The sequence below is a fragment of the Gorilla gorilla genome, chromosome 15 (assembly GCF_029281585.2).
Source record: "Gorilla gorilla gorilla isolate KB3781 chromosome 15, NHGRI_mGorGor1-v2.1_pri, whole genome shotgun sequence".
NCBI classification, from domain to species: Eukaryota; Metazoa; Chordata; class Mammalia; order Primates; family Hominidae; genus Gorilla; species Gorilla gorilla.
In genome coordinates this window covers 44,503,811-44,516,554 of record NC_073239.2, presented here as the reverse complement: position 1 = coordinate 44,516,554, position 12,744 = coordinate 44,503,811, and the positions used below count along the sequence as shown (strand labels likewise).

At 50.1% G+C, this 12,744-nt stretch overlaps 1 long non-coding RNA gene across 1 annotated transcript; it reads right to left on the bottom strand.

The window, feature by feature from the left end:
* Positions 1 to 3,252: 3,252 nt before the first annotated feature.
* Positions 3,253 to 7,924, bottom strand: LOC129526553 (uncharacterized). The gene is made up of 3 exons (XR_008671225.2): positions 6,739 to 7,924; positions 6,249 to 6,405; positions 3,253 to 4,187 (listed from the first exon to the last, which is right to left on the bottom strand). It is a non-coding gene; the product is annotated as an uncharacterized lncRNA (long non-coding RNA).
* Between the last annotated feature and the right edge of the window lie 4,820 nt (positions 7,925 to 12,744).

Here is a 12,744-nt window from a genome sequence, read left to right as displayed (position 1 = left end):
CATCAATCTTCCTGGGGCCATGCTGGGTGTCTTGGGAAGACTGTGCTCACCTCAGGCTTTGTGTTGTGTGGTTTGTGTGAGTGGTTTGTAAGTGTGTTGTGTGTGTGTGGTGTGTTGTGTATGCATGTTCATGGGCAGAGGCCTCCAGGAGCACCCACACACGGGCAGGGATATTTGCCCTCCCTTCACACTGTCCTGCCACTCCCCTCTCTCACTCAGCCCCTGCTCTCTGTAGGAGCGGGATTTCTCCTCCGTCCAGGTGGGGATGGTTTCTGACACCTTGGCCTGGCCTCCTGCTCTCACCGTCTGTGCCCAGGGGCAGGGCCTTGTCCTGGAGCCCCCACAAAATGAGGGCCCCTGAGTGAGGGTGGGGGGTCAGCAGGGTGCCCCGTTTCCTGACCCTGCTGCCTGGGGAGGTTCCCAGCTGAGCAGGAGCTGAGAGAGGCCCTTCGTACTTGCTGGCCTGCCTGTTAGCTCGGAGCCCAGCCTGGAGCTGCACATGGGCTCTGCTGTGTACTGGGGGTGGTGGGGCAGGGTGGTTGGCGCCCCTGCCTCCAGCAGCACCCAGGCTGCAAGTTCCCCAGGTTGTGAAGACCAAAGAGAGAAGAAAAGCAGGGACTTCCTTTATTTTTTGGGGGAGGCTTCTCATGGGAGCTGCCTTGGGCACCAGCCTAAGGGGCTGAGAGACAGGCTGGTGTGTGGAGCGTGGAGAGCGAGGCTAGGCAGAGAGGCATCCTCTCAGGGTTCCTCACCCTGGGGGCCCAGTGGCAGGTTACAGAAGGGAAAGGTCCTCATCACTCCTTGCGGAGTCGAGGGTTGCGTGGTCTGGGAAGGCCGGGGGCGAGGACTGTGTCTTCCTGACCACCTGGAGTGTGGAAACAGAGCTGAGGATGCCGGTGGGTTCTGCTCAGGGACTGGGGCCCACATGTGGGAGATGGTCTCACAGACCCAAGATCTTGAGAGCAGACCCTGCTCCCCAAGCCCACTCTGCATGTGGGGTGTCCCCAGGGTCCCATGGAGCTCTGGAGTCATGGAGTCACCTTGCCTTGATTAGTTCTTTGTGCTGTTTGAGTTTACTTAAAGGGTGTAGGGCAGGAGGAGGCAGTGACTGTGGGGGTTTGAGAGGATTTTGGAGGACAGATCTATGGGTGGGGGTCCCTGAGGGGTTCAGGGTGGGCATCCCTGTGTGTATGATGGACTGAGGGCAGGGAGTGCCATGCCACTGTCCCAGGCCACTGGGGCAGGAGGACTCTGCCTCCCCTCTGGGATTGTTCATTTCAGAGACCCTGGCCTCCTGGCAGTGAAGCTGCAGGTCTCAGTGCATCAGAGATTTTGGGTTTCTCTCCCTGCCCACCTGGGAGAGGTGTGGGCAGACCCCGGAGGCTTAGCCAGTGGGGAGGAGGGGTGGGCCCATCTGCAGGTTGCCACAGCAACCAGCTACTTCTTTCCCACAAGGCTCCAGGCTGGGAGACAGCAGAGGGCCTCTGTGTTGACCCTCCAGGCCCCAAGACCTGATCCCAGGCAGGGGAACAGGCTCTAGGTTCTGGGGAAGGGCTGGTCCAGTGGAGGGTGGGGAGGGAGCTGCAGGCAGGCTCCCCATAGCTCAGTCCAGGGGTCCGAGAGATCTGGGGGAGAAGGGTGGGATGGGGGGTCTATTCTAGGGGTGTAAATGCCCCAATCCCTGAGGAAGGGGGTGCTCTGATGGAGAACAACACACATACCACACACTCGTGCAGACATCATACAACAGGTGCAGCATACATGCAAACACACCACACACACCATGGACACCACACGTGGCACATGCATCAGACATGCAAAACACCACACACATCACATGACACACACAGCACACACACCATACAAGCAACACACCACACACATCACACACACCACGCACAGCACATGTATCATACATGCAACACCACACACACAGCACACACACCACTCATGGCATATGCCACACACCCAGCACATACATCATACATTCAACACACCACACACATCATATGCCACACACAGCACATGCATCATACATGCAAACACACCCCACACAGCACACATGGCACATGCATCAGACATGCAAACACACTACACATACCACACACGGCATATGCATCATACATGCAAACATACCACACACAGCACACACCACACACATGCATACTGCTGTAAACACACACACACACACACACACACACTACACAACATAGAATGGAGTCTCAGCCGCACGGGCTAGAGTCTGGGCTGGAGGAGGGCTCCCCTACCCAGTGACTCTGCCCCTGGGCTCTGCCCCTCCCATCCTCAGCTTCTCCAGCCAGTCACCAGGAACTTATCCTGAACCACCAGCTGGCAGCCAGCCAGGGTCCAGGAATAAGGTTCAGCCTCCTAAACACCTCTTTCTGTGGCCTTTTGCCCTCTCTCCCGCCCCCGGATCGAGGCCTCTGCCATCTCTCTCCTGGACGATGAACTACAGTGGCCTCCGACAGGTCTCTTGGCCTCCCACCTCCCTGCAGCCCGGCTCCCTGTCACTTGCTGATGGCCCCTGCTGCCCTGGGATGCAGCCCAAGTTCTCAGGCCGGTGTGGCAGATGGCATAATTGGCCACAATTTTTCACTCTGCCCTGCATCCAGGCCCTCTGCCAGGAGACCGTTCCTCCTGCAGAAGGAGGAATGCGTGTCCTGGCCCTGAACTGGGCTCACCCCGGGGCACGTGGGCGGAGGAGAGAGTGTGCAGGCCCAGGGCCTGGGCCTACAGAGGTGGAGGGTTTTCTACTCTCCCCAGCACCTTCGCCATTGCTGAGGGAAGCAGCTCGTCCCCACCAGCCCCCAGCCCACGAAGGAGAAGCAACAAGGGGACACCCCAGACCCAACGGCTCCAGCCAGCCAGCCTCCCGGTGGAGCCCAGATAAATTACTGCATTGTGCACCGTCGAGATTTCACAGATGCTTGTTGGCTGCAGGGCCTGACTGCTATTGGGCCCTGCACCCAGCTCCAGCCTCCTGGGCAGCCTGCACGTCACAGACTGCTGTCTGCCCAAGCGCCCACTGCGGCCTCCACTTGTCCAGAAATGTTCAGTGAATACCTCCTCACTCCACATCTCCCTGCCCCCCGGGAGGTGGGGTCAGAACTCAATGGTCAGGAAGATTGAACCAAGCCCTCATGTCGCTCCAGTTCCTCAGGCTTTGGGGAGGTGCTGGGCTTGGCGTCCTTTGAAGAGTCTTGTATTAGTCCGTTTTCACACTGCTGATAATGACATACCCAAGACTGAGTAATTTATGAAGAGAAAGAGGTTTAACGGACACACAGTTCCACGTGGCTGGGGAGGCCTCACAATCATGGTGAAAGGTGAAAGGCATGTCTTATGTGGCAGCAGACAAAACAGAATGAGAGTCAAGCGAGAGGAGTTTCCCCTTTTAAAACCATCAGATCTCAGGAGACTTATTCACTACCATGAGAACGCTATGGGCAAACCGCCCCCACGATTCAATTATCTCCCACTGGGTCCCTCCCACAACACATGGGAATTATGGGAGCTGCAATTAAAGATGAGATTTGTGTGGGGACACAGCCAAACCATTTCCAGTCTCATTCTCCCCTCGCCTGACTTGGTCTCCCTGACTCTTTTTCTTTTTATGCCACCCAGGTCTTTCCTGCTGTTGAACGCGTCATTTCATGCAGGCTTTGTGGACTGGGCTCATCTTTAGGCAGTGTTTTCAGGTGGGCGGTGGGAAGGCCGCACGCCCTTCATCTATCCGGAGTGTCTCGCTATTGCTGTCTCGGCTGGCGTGTGGGTACTGGCGCATAACCCGGCACCACAGACTGGCGGCTTCAATAGCAGAAACGTACTTTCCCCCAGCTCTGGAGGCTGGCAGTCTGAGATCAGGGGTTGTCACGATTGGTTTCTGTCTCCCTGGCTCGCACACGCCATCTTCTCCGCGTGTCCTCACAGGGCTGCCCCTCTGTGCACATCTGTGTCTTCATCTCCTCTTCCTATAAGGACACGTGTCAGATTGGATTAGGGTCACCCATGTGACCTCACTTTGTATTAATCTCCCCTATCGAGTCCCTGTCTCCAAACACAGTCACTTTCTGAAGTCCTGGGACTCAGGGCTTTGACAGATGGATTGGAGGCGGACAGAATTGCCCCAGACGGCTGAGCACAAAGTTCCTGGGTCACCGTGAACGCTGGAGATGGGGAGAGATGGCAGGCGGGGTTAGAGTGATGGCCCTCAAGGACCCCAAGCCCCATGGTGGGTGGACCTCAGGCACGGGGTCCCTGTAGGGGCAGGGGGCCTAAGGTGGCACTGAGTGGTGCGTTTCACCCCATTTCCCCAGCCTAGCTTGCCTGTCCACCTGCGGGAGTGGCGGCAGTGTGAGCTGTGGTCTCTGTGGATTGCAGGGATTCTGGTGGTGGGTCGGCGGGGTCTGTGCGAGGGCCATTTGACATGCCTCTTTAAACCAGAAGTGTTTTCCTAAACTCTTGGGGTTTGTGCCCCACATGTTTCTTTTGTCTGACTTTAAGAAATGGCATTCGCGGTTAAAGCTACAGATTGATGCCCAATGACAGTTTGGGCTCTGTCCCTTGTTTGCTACGTAGTATGCTTATATTTATTTTATTACAAATGATACGTCATTGTATGTCGTCTTTGCTCCATTACTTTTATATTTATAAGTGGTTGGCTTCTTTGTTTAAACTTTTATGATTTGTAGCTTCATTGCATTACAAGAAAGCAAGAGTGGTGTAAATTTTGCATTTTAAATATTTACTTAGATTTACTTTGCATCTAAATGGTTGCAGTAGGCATCCCTGTGCGAGGCACTCCTGCAACGCCAAAGCCCTGCTCATCTTGTCTTCCCACCCCTCGCTGCACTCATTTATTATGGCCTTCAGAGTGGACCTAATCCCTTCCCCCATATTTATAAAGATTTCCCTTTTTTTTTTTTTGGTGTTTTGCTGCTGTCTTGGTGAGTTCACAAATGCTGCTTACTGTTAACACTCCATCTTTATTTGCATATATGAAGATTATAAAATGATTCCTGATGTAACAGTGAATGCTTCCTGTTGTAAATTCAATTTTGCAATATTAATGTGCCAGCCCCAGCTTTCTTGACTTTTACTGTAGTCTGTGCTTTTTTTCTTCTTTTCATTTTAAACCTTTCTGTGTTATTTTGCTTTACGAAGTCCCTTATAAGTGGTAAGACATTAGACTGGTCTTTTTTTTGTAACCAGAAATCCTTTATATTTACATAATTCTACCTGGTATTTGGAATGAGTGGGTCATATTGACCTCTCGTCCTTCCCCTCCCCCTCTTCCCCCTCCTTCCCTCCCTTCTTCCCTCCTGTCCCTCCCTTCCCCTCCCAGTCTCCCTTCCTTCTTCCCTCCTGTCCCTCCCTTCCCCTCCCAGTCTCCCTTCCTTCTTCCCTCCTGTCCCTTTCTTCCTCTACCTTCTTCCCTCCTATCCCTCTCTTCCCCTCCCCTCCGTCCCTTCCCTCCCTTCCCCTCCCCTCCCTCCCTCTCTTCTTTTCTTCCTCCCTCCCTTCTTCCCTCCCTCCCTTGCCCTCCCCTCCCTCCCTTCTTCCCTCTCATCCCATTTCTTCCTTCTTCTCTCCCATCTCTCACTTCCCCTCCCTCCCATCCCTCTCTTCCTCCTTCCTTCCCCTCCCTCCCTTCTTCCCTCCTATCCTTCCATCCCCTCCCCTCCCTTCCTTCCTTTTCCCTCCCATTCCTCCCTTCCCCTCCTCTTCCCTCCCTCCTTTCCCCTCCCATCCCTCCCTTCCTTCTTCCCTCCCATCCCTCCCTTCTCCTCCTCTCCTTCCTTCTCCTCCCTCCCTTCTTCCTTCTTGCCCCTCACTTCCTTCCCCTCCCTTCCTTCTTCCCTCCCCTCCCTCCTTTCCTTCCCACCTCCCATCCCTCCCTTCTTCCTTCCCCTCCCTCCTTTCTTCCCTCCCATCCCTCCCTTCTCCTCCCATCCCTCCCTTCTCCTCCCATCCCTCCCTTCTCCTCCCCTCCCTATCTTCCTTTTTCCCTCCCATTTCTCCCTTCCCCTCCCCACCTTCCTGGACAATGAGACGGCTGACCTGCACCCATCATGACTGTCTAAGGGACCACCTTCTTCCTGTTGACCACCTCCTCTTCTTCGCACCCCCCAATTCTTGCTTTTCTACATGTGGTTACTTTTCTTCCCTGCTCTATAAACCCCTAAATTTAGCCAATTGAGGTGATGGATTTCAGAATGAGCTCCTACCTCCTCAGCTGCGCACCTGCATGAAGCCTTCCTTCTTCCCTGCAGTATTCATTGTCTCAGTGACTGGCTTTCTGTGCAGTGAGCAACAAGACCAACATCAAACTCCTGGTGTTTCAGTCACATATTTTCTGTCCACATATTTCTTCTTTTAAAAAATCTGTAATGATTTAGAAGGCAGACATCATGTTTTTGAAACAGTCTTAAACTTATATTTGTCTAACAATGAAAGATTAAACAATGACTTTTGACTCCCTTTCATGGAAAACAGAGAACTTAATGCTGCTCCTCCTTGTTATCTTCATCCCTTTCCTAAGTGCATTAATTTCCTCTGAATTTACAAACCTCATACTTCTTACTTGAAATTTTAAACCCCTTAAAGTTTTCCAATGCGTTCCACTTTGTTGGCATTGTTATAAACTGTATTTTAAATTTGTGTCAGCAGCAGCCTTTCTCACAAGAGATGTGAATGCTTTGATTCTCTTATTTTTACCTGGCCTATCATTCCAGCCCAATTCTTTCTATGGTGATGTCCCTGCTGTCCTGTTTGGTATTTTGAAGGATTCCGTTCAAGCAGCTTTTACAGAAGAGGTGACAGGTGCAGCCGTCTGGAGATTTTAGAAATGGCCAGAAAGTTCTCAGGTCCTGGGGTTTCCCACACAGATATGCCAGTATCAGTTATCCCATGGTGTATTAGTCCGTTCTCACGCTGCTGTAAAGAACTGCCTGAGACTGGGTAATTTATAAAGGAAAGAGATTTAATTGACTCACAGTTCTTCATGGCTGGGGAGGCCTAGGGAAACTTACAATCATGGTGGAAGGGGAAGAAAACACGTCCTTATTCATATGATGGCAGGAAGGAGAAGTGCTGAGCAAAGAGGAAAAAGCCCATTATAAAACCATCAGATCTTGTGAGAACTCACACTCTATCATGAGAACAGCATGAGAGTAACCACCTCCATGATTTAATTACCTCCTACCAGGTCCCTCCCACAATACTTGGGGATCATGAGAGCTACAATTCAAGATGAGATTTTGGTGGGGACACAGTGGAACCATATCACATGGTCTGGAGGCATCTTTTATTTCAGCAGACACATTTGAAGACAACTTAATTTTAGCTTATTTGAAGATAATCTGTTTACTTTTTTCCTCCTGGGAGCTTTTCTGATGTCCTGTTTTTCCTGAAGTGCAAACTTCAGTGTAGCACAACACCCTCTGTCATTATTGCTCTCTCTGCATTATTTTTTTGCTCAGCATTTTCAATTTCTCCACCTTGAAAGTTTTCTTCTATTATGTTTTTGGCTGCTACTTCTGCTCCTTTCTTCATTTTCTCCTCAGGAGCATCTGCTGTGTGTGGTTTGGCTCTGTAAGACCTTCACATCCAACCTGCCTCTGTTCTTGACTTTTCACTTCTATATTTTAATTTCACTTGCGATTTGGAAGTGTTTCTCAAATTTTTCTGTTGTACCACGACTTTGCTTTTCTGCAGCTGCAAGTCTGCCATTTACACTGAAGATTTTACAGCAGCTGTTGTGTTTATTGTTCACAGAGGAGAGTATTGGTCTTGCCTTGAGCTCTGAGGGAGAAATCAAGTTTCAGCCTTGAGAGTATGATGAAATGAAAGGGCCTCCACAGATAATGATCTTGTCCTGGTCAGCATTACCCAGCCTCCATAGATGGACAGTTTTAAATCCTGATGAAATTCAGATTCCTGCCTCTGTGAAGGATAAAGCAGCAGAGTTACCGGCTCTTCCATTTTCCTTAATGAATGTCAGGAGTTGTCTTAGTTGGCTCTCTTTGCCATAAGGAAATGCCACAGACTGGGCAGCTCCAACAGCAGACATTTATCCCTCACACTTCGGGAGACCAGGAGTGCAGGATCTTGGGGTCAGAAGGGCTGAGACTAGCAGTGCAGGATCCATAGGCCAGTAGGGCTAGCATCTGGGGAGGGCTCTTCCCTGGGCTGTGGGAGGCCGCCTTCTTACTGTGTCCTCACTAGGCTTGTCCTCTGAGTGTGAGGGAGTGGGGGGAGAGAGAGCTCTCTGGTGTCTCTTCTTCTAAGGACACTCATCCTGTTGGATTGCACTCCACCCTGATAATCTCATTGAACCTTAATTGCTTCCTTAGAGGCACCAGCTCCAACTATAGCCACATTAAGGGATAGTGGTTCAATGTATACATTTTGGGGGTACCCAGATATTTGGTTCCTAAGAGGAGCTGAGCAAGATGTTCCTCAGGGAAGAAGAAACAAAGAGGAGCAGGTCACAGGCACCTGAGCCCCAGGCATTATTATTGGTGGAGGGTGTTCAGTTTCTTGGCATTTTGAACAAAGACTTGGACAAAATGCACAAACCAAGCAAGGAAAGAAGCAGAGATTTATTGAAAATGAAAGTACACTCTACAAGGTGGGAGCCAGCAGCAGAGATTTATTGAAAATGAAAGTACACTCTACAAGGTGGGAGCCGGCTGAGCACAGGGGCTCAAGAGCCTCATTACAGAATTTTCTGGCACTTAAATAACCTCTAGAAATTTCCCATTCGTTACTTGGTGTACACCCTATGTAAATGAGGTAATGGCTTGCAGTCAGTCTGATTGAGAAGCCACCAATCAGAGGCTGAAGTGACGTTACAAAGGTTACACCCTATGCAATCGTCTGATTGGTTGTGAAAGCAACCAATTAGAGGCTAAAGCGAAGTTACAAACTTACACTCCTATGCAAATATCTGATTGGTTGCAGAAAGTTACCAATCAGAGGTAGTTTCAATTTTCAATCTGCCAAGCAGAAAAGGAGGGGGGGGGTTTGCAAAGGGAATAGCCCCTGGTCCTTCTGTTACTTAGGTGTGGAAAGTTGTGGTTTTCCTTTTGATTTAGCTCTAGGAAGTCAGCGTGAATTGTCCTCAGGTTCCCTGCCTCCAGACCCTATTTTCCTGCCTCAGTGCAGCTGAGTGAGCCTTCTGTTTGGGTCATGCCCTAAGACCCAACCAGCTTTTGACCTTCTCCTGGTCAGGAGCCTGGGAGTGGGGGATGGATCACAGACATTACATTCTCCTGAGGCAAATGCCCAGGATGTGAGGACAGTCTGCCTTGGATGGGCTGCAGACCCCTCTCCCTTTCTCTCCACTGCACCCACGTCTAGGCCTCCTTTCCAAGGATCCAGAGCACTTTGAGTGAGGGGGAAGCAAGGCATGTATAGCGCATGGAGCAGAGGCCAGGTCGTTGCCAATGTTTAATGCACATCAGCTATTTTTATTGTGAATTCAAACACACTTTTATTGGAGTATAAGGTGTGTTATAGACAAACACACTGTTATGAGTGGAATAGTGTCCCCCCAAAAGATATGTTGCAGGAGGCTGGGCACAGTGGCTCACACCTGTAATCCCAGCAGGAGTTTAAGACCAGCCTGGGCAATGTAGTAAGACCCCCAAATCTAAAAAAATAAAATAAATTAGCCAGGCATGGTGACATGCACCTGTAGTCCCAGCTGCTCAGGAGGCTGAGATGGGAGGATCTCTTGAGCCCAGGAGTCCAAGGCTGAAGTGAGTTGTGATTGCACCATTGCATTCCAGCTTGGGTGACAGAGCAAGACTCCATCTCAAATAAATAAATTAATTAATAAAAAAGATATATTGAAGCCTTAACCCCCAGTAATTCCAGAATGCAAGCTTATTAGTATATAGAGTTGTTGCAGATGTTATCAGTTAAGATGAGGTGATATTGGGGCTGGGTGAAACTTCTGCCTCAGGTGACTGCCCCATTGACTCTCTCACCAGCAGCTGCAAGAGAGTTCTAGTTGTTCCATATCCTTGCCGACACCTATTATTTTCTGTCTCCTTATTTTAATCATGCTGGTAGGTGTGTAAGTGGATTACACTGTAGTTTCAATTTGCATTTTCCTGATGATTAATGGTGTCAAACACTTTTTTGTATATTTCTTGGCCATTTGAATTGCTTCTTTTGTGAAGCATCTGTGCAAGTATTTTTCCCCTTTTCTGTGGGATATCAATCTTATTTTTGTTGGTTTACATGAGTTCTTCATATGTTTTGGTTAAGAGTCCTTTTCAGATATATGAATTGCAGTTCTCATAACAGTGTCTTTTGATGATATGAAGTTTTTTGTTGTTGTTGTTTTGTCTCATTTGTTGAGACAGGGTCTCGCTCTGTCACCCAGGCTGGAGTAAAATGCTGCGAACTTGGCTCACTGCAACCTTGACCTGCCAGGCTTCAGCAATCCTCATGCCTCAGGCTCCTGAATATCTGGAACTACAGGTGTGCACCACCACAGCTGGATAATTGTTGTAATTTTTGTGGAGGCAGGGTTTTGGCATGTTGCCCTGGCTGATCTCAAACTCTTGGGCTCAAGTGATCTGTCCACCTCAGCCTCCCACAAATGCAGGGTTAATGATTTGTGTTTTGTTTAAGAAATCTTTGCTTAAGCTGAGGTCATGAAGATGTTTTTTGTGTTTTCCTCTAAAAGCATTATTGTGTTCCCTTTTGCATTTAGATCTCCAGGCCATCTGAAATTTATTTTTATATGTGGTGTAAGGCAGGGGTAAGGCTGCTTTCTTTTTTCCATTTGGATATCCAGTCGACTCAGCAATGGAAAAGACCACACCCCTCCAGCCCCCCAGCCCCACATCTCAGCCTTGTCTTTGTTATAGATCAGGTGACTGCACAGATGGCGGTGGCTTCCGGACTCTCTCTTAGGTTCTGCCCGTCAATTTGCCTATCCTTATACCAATGCCACACTGTCTTAATTTCTTGTTCTTGTTTTCAAGGGTGATCTACTTGTTTGGTTCTCCTTGGTGGATCAGGTGGTCTCGGGCACACTTTTCCCTTGATTTTAGCTTCAAAGCCCTGAACCATTTTATTAGAACTCCATCATATCCTAACTGTGTAACCTGGCCTCAGTTCATCTCAGTGTACCATCTTTAACATAGAAACACAAATTCCTATCTTAGAGAGTCTCTGGAAGAATTAAATGAGATAATGCGGCTGTTGTGCTTGGCACATAAAAAGCATTTAGTAAAGGTTAGTGATTTTGTAGTTTAGTGGTTGGAGATACAGCACCTGGAGCGAAACTGCCTGGATTCAAATCTTGGTTCCTTCACGTTGAAATGCGTGACTTTGGGAGAATTACTTCATGTGGGCCTACTGTCTTTAAAATGAGGATACTTGTAGTGAACGCTGGAGCTTAGAATGTGGATGAAGTGCACACAGCAGTTCTCAGCTTTGTGCTCATGGGGGAAGACAAAGATAATGACAATTTCCATGCAACATCTGGAGGATACAGGACCAGGCACCCCGTCTAGACTCACATGTGACTCACCCACATACCAGGCTACTCCTGCATGCCAGGGCATTCCGCCTGGAAGTGCTGAGTCCATATGTGTGAGGGGCACTCCGTTTTCTGGCACGTGGTGGGCAATCACTCCATTGACATTGCCTCTTAGAATCTTCCTCCTGTTGATCAGAGTGTCCTGGCCCCTGTGAGCTTGATTTTGATTTTTCACAGCTGCAGTCCTTGTGCCTTATGGATAGCACAGTAAATCTTTTTAAAAATATATATATTTTTTTCTGTTACGTGAAGCACATCTATTTGTGAGGAAGGATTTTCCTCTGAGCCCTTGTTCCCTTGCTCTTCTGCTTGTGCCGCTGGTGTTTTCATAAGCTCAGTGCTGATTTCTTTCTGAATATCACTGCCCCTTATACACAGGTGGTCTGATTCTGCCTTCTGCCCCAGTGAGGGTGGGCTGAGCTCCCTTCCAGAATGACAGAGCAGGTGACTGCAGCACGCTTAGTTCAGGCTTTGTGCCTGATGGGATGGTGTCTCCTTGGGGATGTATGTCCCAGGCAGGTGCCCCAGGATGGCTCAAAGGGAGGGCCTAGAGCAGAGTCGACAGCCTTTCAAGTGGGACCCACCAGGAGGTGTCACCTCCAGGGCTCATTAAAGCGTGTCCACGCTCTCAGATTTCCTTGGAAACCAGAAACTAAAGGCAAAGTTGGGGGAAGGGTCTTCTGGCATCTTCCTGTGGGAGCAAATGTGGGCGGGAGCAGCTTCCCCTTCTGCTGCAGGGCTTCGCCACTCCTGCCCTGCTGCCTCCCTGTACCCCGCAGCCTTCCCACTCCCCTCCCAGCTCTGGCTCAGGCTGCCCTTCTTCTTGCTGATTCCTTGCTCTAGTGCAGGGTTTCTCCAGTGGCTCCCCACAACATGCCCAGGGTGACATGCCAGTGTGTGTCACCAGAGCTGCCCACGCACAGCTCTCTCATAGAAAGCAGTTACAGGGAGCTTGGGGGGTGGGCCCTGTGGGCTGTGTGGGGGAGGTAGTTAGCACAGTGACTGTGACCAGCAGGCAGGATGGGTGGGTGGAGGCCCAGGAGGAAGGAGAAAGGAGCAGGGAGCAGCAAGACACGGGGGAGCAGCATGGGAGTGGGAGAAGCTGAGCGTGGGTTCTGGGAGGGATGGGGAGGGGCAGCCTGGGAGGGGGAGAAGCTGAG